This window comes from Pseudophryne corroboree, chromosome 5, assembly GCF_028390025.1.
Source record: "Pseudophryne corroboree isolate aPseCor3 chromosome 5, aPseCor3.hap2, whole genome shotgun sequence".
NCBI classification, from domain to species: Eukaryota; Metazoa; Chordata; class Amphibia; order Anura; family Myobatrachidae; genus Pseudophryne; species Pseudophryne corroboree.
In genome coordinates, this window is record NC_086448.1 from 569,758,391 (window position 1) to 569,769,035 (window position 10,645).

At 40.3% G+C, this 10,645-nt stretch overlaps 1 long non-coding RNA gene across 1 annotated transcript; it reads right to left on the reverse strand.

Moving 5' to 3' along the window:
• Positions 1-6,284: 6,284 nt before the first annotated feature.
• On the reverse strand, positions 6,285-9,655 carry LOC134929228 (uncharacterized). Its single transcript, XR_010178397.1, has 3 exons — positions 9,570-9,655; positions 8,803-8,999; positions 6,285-7,061 (listed from the first exon to the last, which is right to left on the reverse strand). It is a non-coding gene; the product is annotated as an uncharacterized LOC134929228 (long non-coding RNA).
• Positions 9,656-10,645: the final 990 nt, after the last annotated feature.

Genomic DNA, 10,645 nt, shown 5'->3' on the forward strand with positions numbered 1-10,645 from the left:
CAACTATCCAGAGATAAATTGTACAAACAATTCATGTGATACTGCTAGGGGTAATATGTTTTGTTTACACACTAAATGATAACTACTTACTTCAACTAATCGAGGAGCCAACTAGGCACAATGCAATCTTAGACCTGTTGTTGACAAACAATGGGGATTTGATATCAAATATCATAGTAGGGGAGCCCATAGGAAACAGCGACCACAATATGGTCACATTCAATATCAATTTTCATAAGCAGTCCTATATAGGTTCAACTAGGACTCTGAACTTTAGCAAAGCCAACTTTGACATGATGAGGGAAGCTTTAAGGGACACTGAATGGGAATTTTTGTTTCAAGGGAAACTACAGAGAAATGGGAGGTGTTAAAATCGCTGCTCAATGAAATTACTTGGAAATTTATTCCCATGGGCAGCAAACAAAGGACTAAAAACTCCAAACAAATGTGGCTTAACAAAAATATTAAGGAACTTATGGGCAAAAAAAGGTGAGCATTCAAAAACTACAAATCAGACGGGAAGGCGGAGTCATTCTAGTACTATAAGGTTTGCAACAAAATATGCAAAAAAGAAGCGGCTAAGGTAGAAACTGATATGGTAATTGCAAAGGAAAGTAAATCAAACCACAATTTTTTTTTTAAATATATCAGATTAAAGAAGGAGAGCATAGGCCCTTTAAAGTACAAACTGGGAGTCTTAATCAAAAATAATAACCACATAGCTGACAAAATAAAAGAAAGAGTTTTTCTCATATGTATTTACAATAGAGGACCAGATGCATGAACTAACACCCAACCTCATTAAGGATAATGTCCCACTGTTAACTGCTTATTTAAGTGAGGAGAAAGTCTGTGACCGATTGAAAAAACTAAGATTAACAAGTCACCTGGTCCAGGCGGTATTCACCCAAGGGTTCTCCTGGAGCTACACTCTGAATTAACAAGACCTCTATATTTAATCTTCATTGATTCACTTTCATCAGGCTTGGTTCCCAAAGACTGGCGTATAGCAGAAGTAGTGCCGATCTTCAAAAAGGGAAGTACAGCTGAACCAGGCAATTATTGACCAGTTAGTCTTACATCTATAGTGGGGAAAGTGCTGGAAAGCATTCTAAGGGATAGGGTACAGAAAATCCTTGAAGCCAAAAAGATTATTATTAGGAACCAACATGGATTTGTGAAAGATAGATCATGTCAGACAAACTTACTAGGCATTTATGAAACAGTGCGAACCTTGATCAGGGTAAGGTGGTGGATGTAATCTTTTTAGACTTTGCTAAGGCTTTTGACACAGTGCCACACATGAGACTTATCTATAAGTTACAAAAACTGGAGCTAGGGAGCACAATTTGCACTTGGGTTAGAAATTGGTTAGATAATAGGGAGCAGCGCATTGTGGTAAATGGAACTTTTTCAAATTGGATTGAAGTACTAAGTGGTGTGCCACAAGGGTCTGTACTTGGAAAACTTGTTCAACATTTTCATTAACGATCTAGCAGAAGGTCTAGAGAATTTGGTGTCAATTTTTGCAGATGATACCAAACTATGTAAGGTTATAAAGTCGGAGGGAGATGCTGAGTCTCTCTAGAACAATTTATTCAAACTGGAGTCATGGGCAGCAAAATAGAGAATGAGTTTCAATACAAGCACGTGCAAGGTAATGCACCTTAGTAGCAAGATCAAAAATAACACCTACATACTGAATGGGGTGGTGTTAGGGGACTCCGTACTGGAAAAAGACTCACATATATAACAAACTTAGCAGCAGCACCCAATGTAGGATATCAGCAAAAAAGGCAAACAAGGTACTAGCATGCATAAAGAGGGGTATTGATGCAAGGGAGGAGAGTGTTATACTCCTATTATATAAAGCCCTAGTGAGGCCCCATCTGGCATACTGTGCATCATTTTGGGCACCCTACTACAGAAAGGATATCCTGGAACTAGAAAAGGTTCAAAGACGGGCGACCAAACTAATTAAAGGGATGGAGACGCTGGAATACCAGGAAAAACTTGCAAGGCTTGGCATGTTCACACTGGAAAAGAGGAGACATGATCAACATTTATAAATATTTAAGAGGACAATACACAGAGCTTGCGGGGGATCTGTTTTTGGTAAGATCAACACAGAAGACACGTGGGCACCCACTTAGGTTAGAGGAGAGGAGATTCCGCACACAGAGGCGAAAAGTTTTTTTCACAGTAAGGACAATACGAGTTTGGAATTCCCTGCCTGAGAGAGTAGTGATGGCAGACTCGGTCAATACTTTTAAGAATAGGCTAGATACATTTCTAATGGATAAGGATATACAGGGTTATGGAGGATAGATCACGTACTATAGTTACAATAAAATGAGGAAATACAACACAACGGCCGACTTTATAAAAACAGATAAAACTAGTCCTGAAATTAATACAGAGTAGGAGAACATAAATAGTTTGAACTCGATAGACATATAGGGGGTCATTCCGAGTTGTTCGCTCGTTGCCGATTTTCGCTATGCTGCGATTTGTTGCTAATTGCGCATGTGCAAGGCACGCAGGGTGCATGCGCTTAGTTATTTAACTAAAAACTTAGCAGATTTGCTGTGGATTCTGCGGCGCTTTTCAGTCGCTCTGCTGATCGGTAAATGATTGACAGGAAAGGGGCATTTCTGGGTGGTAACTGAGCGTTTTCCGGGAGTGTGCTAAAAAAAGCAGGCGTGTAAGGGAAAAACGCGGGAGTGTCTGGAGAAATGGGGGAGTGGCTTGCCGAACGCAGGGCGTGTTTGTGACGTCAAACCAGGAACTAAACGGACTGAGCTGATCGCAATCTGTGAGTAGGTCCGGAGCTACTCAGAAACTGCTAAGAATTATTTATTAGCAGTTCTGCTAATCTTTCGTTTGCTATTCTGCTAAGCTAAGATACACTCCCAGAGGGTCGCGGCCTAGCGTGTGCAATGCTGCTAAAAGCAGCTAGCGAGCGAACAACTCGGAATGAGGGCCATAGTCTTTTATCAACCTCAGAAATGATGTTACTATTTTACTATGTGACTATAACCTTAATTATAAATCTAATCCTAATTGCAGCCTAACCCTAATTAAAGCCTAATACTAACCCTAAAATCATATGTTGACATTCTGTTTGCTGACATTCACAATGTTAACATTCTGGCAATGTTGACATTATATCAGTGCCTACATTATGGGGCAAATGTACTAAAATTTCTAAAACAGAGAATTGGTGATGTTGCTCATCATAGCAATCAATCAGATTGGGCAAAACCATGTGCACTGCAGGGGGGGGGGGCAGATATAACATTTGCAGAGAGAGTTAGATTTGGGTGGGTTATTTTGTTTCTGTGCAGGGTAAATACTGGCTGCTTTATTTTTACACTGCAATTTAGATTGCAGATTGAACTCACCACACCCAAATCTAACTCTCTCTGCACATGTTATATCTGCCTCCCCTGCAGTGCACATGGTTTTGCCCAACTGCTAACAAAGTTCCTGCTGCGATCAACTCAGAATTACCCCCAATGTACAGTATATCCATTAGCAGATGTTAATGCTTCTGAAAACTCCTGAGACCACTGCTCATGAAAACTGACCTGTACTAAATAATACCCCTTTCACACCGCAAAGATATCCCGGGATATTGCCGGGTTGAGCCAGCTGGACCCGGGTCGAGGTGCAGTCTAAAAGCACCACTTTTAAATATCCCGGGTCGAGTAACCCTGCATTTCAACACAGTATAAAAGCAGTGTTATACCCCTTTCACACTGCCAATGCTGGATCCCACCCGGGAATTGGAAGAGGGTCCTTCCCGGGTGGGATCCGGCATTGGCAGCTGCTGCTGGCTTCCCCGACCCGGCAATAAACTAGGCGGGTTGCCATAGCAGTGGGGGGTGGGGCGGAGCCGGCGGCGGGGGCGGAGGTGGAGGCGGCACTGGGAGATGAGCTCATCTCCGTGCTGCCTCTCCCTATCTAGTAAACGGGTCCTGGGTCGCATCGATCCGGGAGCCCGTTTACGCAGCCACTGACCCGGTATTCAACCCGGGTATAACACTGCTTTATGCCCGGGTTGAATTGCCGGGTCAGGCAACCCGCGATTTCGGCAATGCCCCTTTCACACTGCACGCCGACCCGTGTCGACCCGGCAATAGGCCAGGTCGATACTGGGTTATTTGTGCGGTGTGAAAGGGGTATTATACATGGATTGGACCCGGGTCAATGTGCACTCTAAAGTGTCCAACCCGGGTTATTCAACCCTGCATTCATGTAAAAGTGCTGATTGGCTGTTCTTTGTGTGCCTTGATGATGTCAGCAGCCTGAGCCCTGCTACACAGCAGAGCACAGAGAGCATTAGATATTAAGAATTAGGGGTGAGGCGGAGATTGCTAGGCAGCTTACTGCATACCTCCCAACTTATTAAAAGTACAAAGAGGGACCTCGGGGCGCACCTGAAAAGGGGGCGTAGCCTATTTGAAAGGGGCATGGTTTCGTGGCAGAGCAGCGATTGCGAGTCACGCCCCCCTTGTATCGTCACTGAGGGGGCATGCCCAGAGCTCTCTGAGTTGCTGGCATGCCCCCTCTCCCTCTGTCTCCTGTGAATAGACGCTGTGCGCATGCGCACAGCGTCAATTCACCGCTGTTCTGCTAAGCAGTGCAGTAGTGACACTAGCCTCCCAACTGCCCCCCACCCCCACCGTGGGACACTGCGGGTCGTGGGTGGAACAGTCCCAAAAAACGGGACTGTCCTGTGAAAATCGGGACAGTTAGGAGGTATGTTACTGGAACAGTTAAAGATGCAATTGCATATAAAAGCATAGCTCTGTCAGTCATGATGCTGTGAGCTGTCCCCACCCTCTCATTTTATCCCCTTCTGACACCCATCTTTCTGAGCCAAAGAGTCCATTTAAAATGAAATCCATGGTGTTTTAATTGCTGACCCAGGTTGAGTTAAAAGGAGCCAACCCTGCAATAACCCGGGTTGAAAGTGTAGTGTAAAAGGGTCTGACTTGTGTCCGACCCTGGTTGGACCCGGGTTCAAAATACTGGGTCGGACCCGGGTTTGTGGTGTGAAAGGGGTATAAGATGCGTTCCTATAAAGGTTTCTTTTAACACTCCATATATCATCAACTTTATTGCATACGGCCCATCTGCACCAGGCTTACCTTTATAATAAGCCCTATATGCGCTGAAAGGTATCTTTCCGGTCCTTGTTTGTATATGGACCTCCTGTACCCCCAAACAGATGGCTCCGAAGTATTCAATAGAACATTTACCCTCTGGAACAGGACAACCCTGAATTGGACCCGAACCAGCCCACATCACCTACCAGCTATCCAGTAGAGTCCTAGAGAGGCACCATCCTATTTCTGCATTGCATGAGGTACCCACCACACATGGGACATTGTAATAACCCTCTAGCGGCATATGGAACTTTCATTTGGACTCTCTATAATACCATCTAAAAGGGACTCTTTACAGTGGAATCTAACTGGACATATCATCTATGGGCAAAATGTGGAACGGATCCTAGAGAATATAAAACATCAGTCCTGAATCATTACCTAAGGTAAACTTCATCCATCTTATACAATTGGCAAAATCACTTCTTGCTTATAATTGGCTTATTTTGCACAAAATACTGTTTTTTAAAGAGTTATTGTTTTTTAATAAATTGTTTTAAAATTTACACACTTAGTGAATGGTACTGTTCTTTCCTCTGACAGCGCAGCCTTCTTTTCCTTTTCTTTGCATATAAAAGCATAGCTCTGTCAGTCATGATGCTGTGAGCTGTCCCCACCCTCTCATTTTATCCCCTTCTGACACCCATCTTTCTGAGCCAAAGAGTCCATGTAAAATGAAATCCATGGTGTTTTAATTGCTGACCCAGGTTGAGTTAAAAGGAGCCAACCCTGCAATAACCCGGGTTGAATGTGTAGTGTGAAAGGGTCTGACTTGTGTCTGACCCTGGTTGGACCCGGGTTCAAAATACTGGGTCGGACCCGGGTTTGTGGTGTGAAAGGGGTATAAGATGCGTTCCTATAAAGGTTTCTTTTAACACTCCATATATCATCAACTTTATTGCATACGGCCCATCTGCACCAGGCTTACCTTTATAATAAGCCCTATATGCGCTGAAAGGTATTTTTCCGGTCCTTGTTTGTATATGGACCTCCTGTACCCCCAAACAGATGGCTCCGAAGTAGTCAATAGAACAGCAAATGGTGAAAAAAGTTTCTCTTTTATTCCATAAAATGAATCTCACAAACACTGTGAGACATAAAACAAGATTAAAAACAATAAGAAATATAAAAAATAAACACAGGAGGTACCCTATGGCAGAGATAGCGAGGCCACTTCCACTGGTACCCGTTAGATGGAATTGGGAAATATTACCAGCCAATATGGGGTTGGAATAAACAATACCCAAAGAATAGTACCAACTACTGTGGTGTAGTCAAGCCCGGGGTCCTCCTGTGACAGCACCAACGCGTTTCGGATAAAAATCCTTCCTCAGGGTATATAGTGGAAGTGACCCCCCTCTGGTCTCTTTATACCCCTCAGACTGTGCCACATGTCGACCTCAGCCAATCAGGTTCCACTACTCCTAAAAACATATATAATACATGTAAATTGATCTAAAAATCATCCTACAATATCTTATATGTACATATCACTATATTATTCTGTCTATACATCATATATACCTAAACGTTTTCCTATAAATATAAACTCCCATTTAATTGGTTAAATATAAAGTCCATACTGGATCACTGGGGTAACTTTTTACAACAGATAAACGTCCCTCATCCAGGATAACAGTGTCCGTGGTTTTTATATAATCCATCCATCATGTGACCATATATCTTTTCACCCAAGGCATCTCTCCTTCCTGTTTGTATTGGTCTCCTTGGAGACTGCACGTCTCCCTTCCCCGCCGCACACAGAACGTCCCGGGCGGAAGTTTATGTCACGTGATGCGCCTAACTTCCGGTAGTTGACACGCAAATCTGAAAGTCTGTTGTAGCCGCAGTGAACCGCATAGCAGTGACGTCCTCGATCAATCCGGACTATGTGCAGGGAAATGGGAATAAATATTAGTATTTTCAATTTCCTTTTTAATACTTCTAATTGCATTAATATTCTCATACAGCAACAGATACTTAGCGGCTATTAGGAACATTTTCATAAATACCCCACATGCCCCAATTCATAGCCAAACCTCAAGGGTGTTCACCACTTGATCTTTAAAAAATATATGAGCCCCTACCCACTGAATTTCTAACTAGTACTTGTCAGATGCTGTCTATAATTTCCTACAAGGCAATAGAGAAATAATAGAAAGCATCTGATTGGTTGCTATGGGCAATTCTCTGTTCTAAAAGCATTAGTAAATTTACCAGTCTGAATGGCCACATGTTGTATGTCAACATTCTATACATGTTGACATCCTGAATGTCGGCATTCAGACCATGACAACAATAGAGTGTTGGAATTCTTAGGGGCCCATTTATCAATGAGTTCTAGCTATTTAAAACTCATTGCATATGATAAATGGTGCACCAGCCAATCAGTTCCCAACTGTCCTATTTCAAACACATGACAGTTGGGAACTGATTGGCTGGAGTACCATTTATCCATACCTCCCAACATGACCCTCTCCAGGAGGGACAGAATACTCTGCTTCTGGACTTCCCTCTTAATTCATGATTGCCGCCACCTGTGCCACCTGTGTTGAACAGGTTAATAGATAACAAAGGTGTCTTACCACAGGTGAGGGCAATCATAAATTAAGAGAAAAGTCCAGAAGCAGAGTATTCTGTCCCTCCTGGAGAGGGTCATGTTGGGAAGTATGATTTATCATAGGTCACAAGTTTTAGATAGCTAAAACTTGCTTATATGGGCCCCTTAATGTCGACACAGTTATTCCATACCCTTGACTGTTGTTGGTGTCTACTTAGAGGACTTGGGCATAATGCAGAGTTGTTTGAAAGAGCTGACAGTCTGCTGGTTTCATATTGGAAACAGTTGCATTGTGCATTTATTCACTCATTTCAGTGAGGCAGCAGGACATTTGTAATAGAAGTTCAAGTAAAAGTTGTGTGGCACTTCTGAGTTACAGTGGCACTCAGCAAATACACAAATTCAGATTGAATTAGTCTGGTCAGGAAACAGGTGGGCATGTACTCACCTACAGAATGTGTGTGGCAGCTATACAGGTGTCTGTGTGATTATAGAAATATATTGTTATGGGATTACATTTGCATTTTCATAAAAGAACATTAATATCCCTTTTGTTTCCAACGGCATATCTCATTCTGTCCTATATGCACATTTCAATTTCTATTTTTATTAGTATGCTGAAGAAGTTAAGTAATGTTGACACAGTGTTTAATATGATTACATCAGATGTTAATGAAAGGGTGGTGGGCACAGTGTACCACCCTACGGTGTGCTGTATATGATACACCTGCCTGTTTCACTATGAATTTAACCCATACACACATCAGTAAACCTAATTCAGGATAAATATAATAAAACAGTGCTTATAATAAAAAAAATGCTTATTGGTGCAAAATACCACACAAATAACAAAATCAAAACAACAAAGAAATTTAATGCATGCATTTATATACTTACTTAACATTGCACAGCAAATAAAGCATCTGCTAACACAGTAAAGCACATTTACTATAGAAAATGTACTATAGCACCACAAGATTGTCATACTAGCAATAATTAGCATGGACTAAAGTAATAATCACACTTCTTCCCACAAAGACTCCTTGTGTTCACACACCAGTCCATTACCTGCTTCAATGAACCGTCTTGTTGTTAATTTGCAGGTCGTTCCCCCCTAGGTGATGGAAATACCTGCCCTCTTTCCAGCCTTCCATTAAGTATCATTTTCATTATTATGTATAATTCATGAGAAATTGTGTTTGTCGTACATTCCACACGGACATCTAACATTACAGATCAACTGATAACATTCTCACCACAGTTACCTAAAATTAACAATTAAAATTAGCTTGTTTTTCCTATTCACTTGATCAAGCTATCCTAGTTCAATTTATTTTCAATGTTATTTGTAACTTATCTGCTGGAAAATATACATGTATAATAAAAAATAAGCTTGCTAAATAGTTTACAAAAAAAGTAAAAAATGAGTTACTTATTAATGAAGATGCAACAATTTACAAAATTAAATGATCTAGAAATTGAATAATAAAAAACTGACAAAAAAATGAATTCAAAAAATTGTCCAAGAAGCAAAAACAAAGTATATAAATGTACTGTATATCTTCGTTTTTACAGCATCCCATATTGCAAATGCATTACTTCATACAAATACTTTTCAAAATCTATGGTGTTGTTCTGGTATTTATTCTATTTTTAATATGAAGTGTGACTGTCTTGATGTTACAGTAAACATTATATTGTTGAATCAAAGTGATTCTTTATGAGCCAGTGGATGTTCTGCATCTGAATGAGACCAGCCTATAGTTAAATGGTATCCCATAAACTAGCAGTCAAAGGTTTATGATTTGGTGAGAAATACTCTTCAGGAACTTTACCCTTAGCTAAGCAAGTGGAACTCCTATAAAACATGGCTGTGGGAAAATAATATATTCGTCTCTCGTCACCTCTGAGGCATCTGTGATGTGTCTACTTCTAACCTCACTGATCCACAGGTGTCTGTAATGGTGATTGGGTTAAAGTAGTTACAATTAAAGCCACCACCTGTATTGGGAGTTGCCTCTAGTTTTTCTGGTACTGCTGTTCTCATTAATTTCCCTATGCTAGATTTCTAACTTCCACATTTTTTTTATATATATAACAATGTTTAACATGATGCTGCTTTAATTAATACTTTATGTGGTATGGTTATTTATGTAAATGTTAATTCATTCAACCTTCATGACTTGTTAATAGGAATTAACTGTACAATAAGGTTAACAGTTATACTTTAATTATATGGTGTAGAAATATATTTAAAACTAAATATATACCACAGACACCTATATACATGTATAACCTGTATATTATTAAACATGGTATAAAGGAGATATCCCTATTTAATTTCTTGAATACATAATTGATTTTGTTTTCATCAGAAATAATGTAAGAAATATACAGAAAAATGCATGTAATGTCTGTATAGGATACCAGGGGGTGCAAAAATCATAATAATACTTACTACTACTACTACTACTACTACTACTACTACTACTACTACTAATAATAATAATACAAATTCCATGTGACATTTAATATATTTCATCTTAATGGTCATTACATTTCACTCTTCAATGAAAATGGGTTTGCTTATCCATCTCTATCCATGGTACTGATCTAGGATGAGAGATGTAGAAATTCCAAAACCCTATTTTAACTTTTTCATAGTGATATTCAAATATTCTTAATTCTGCTCTACCAAAGTACAGTGTAATAATGCCATGCTGTAGTTGAGATTAGTGCCCAGAAATGAGAGCACTGCCCAATGTTGTTCAATTCTTATTTACAATGTCGCTGTTAATAATTGGTAAGTTCCGACTTTACAGTTCATTAGTGAAATCAATGCATAGGGAATGACACATCCTTTTATTTGTAAATTACTATGGATGTTAGACTAACCTTAGACACCTACCCG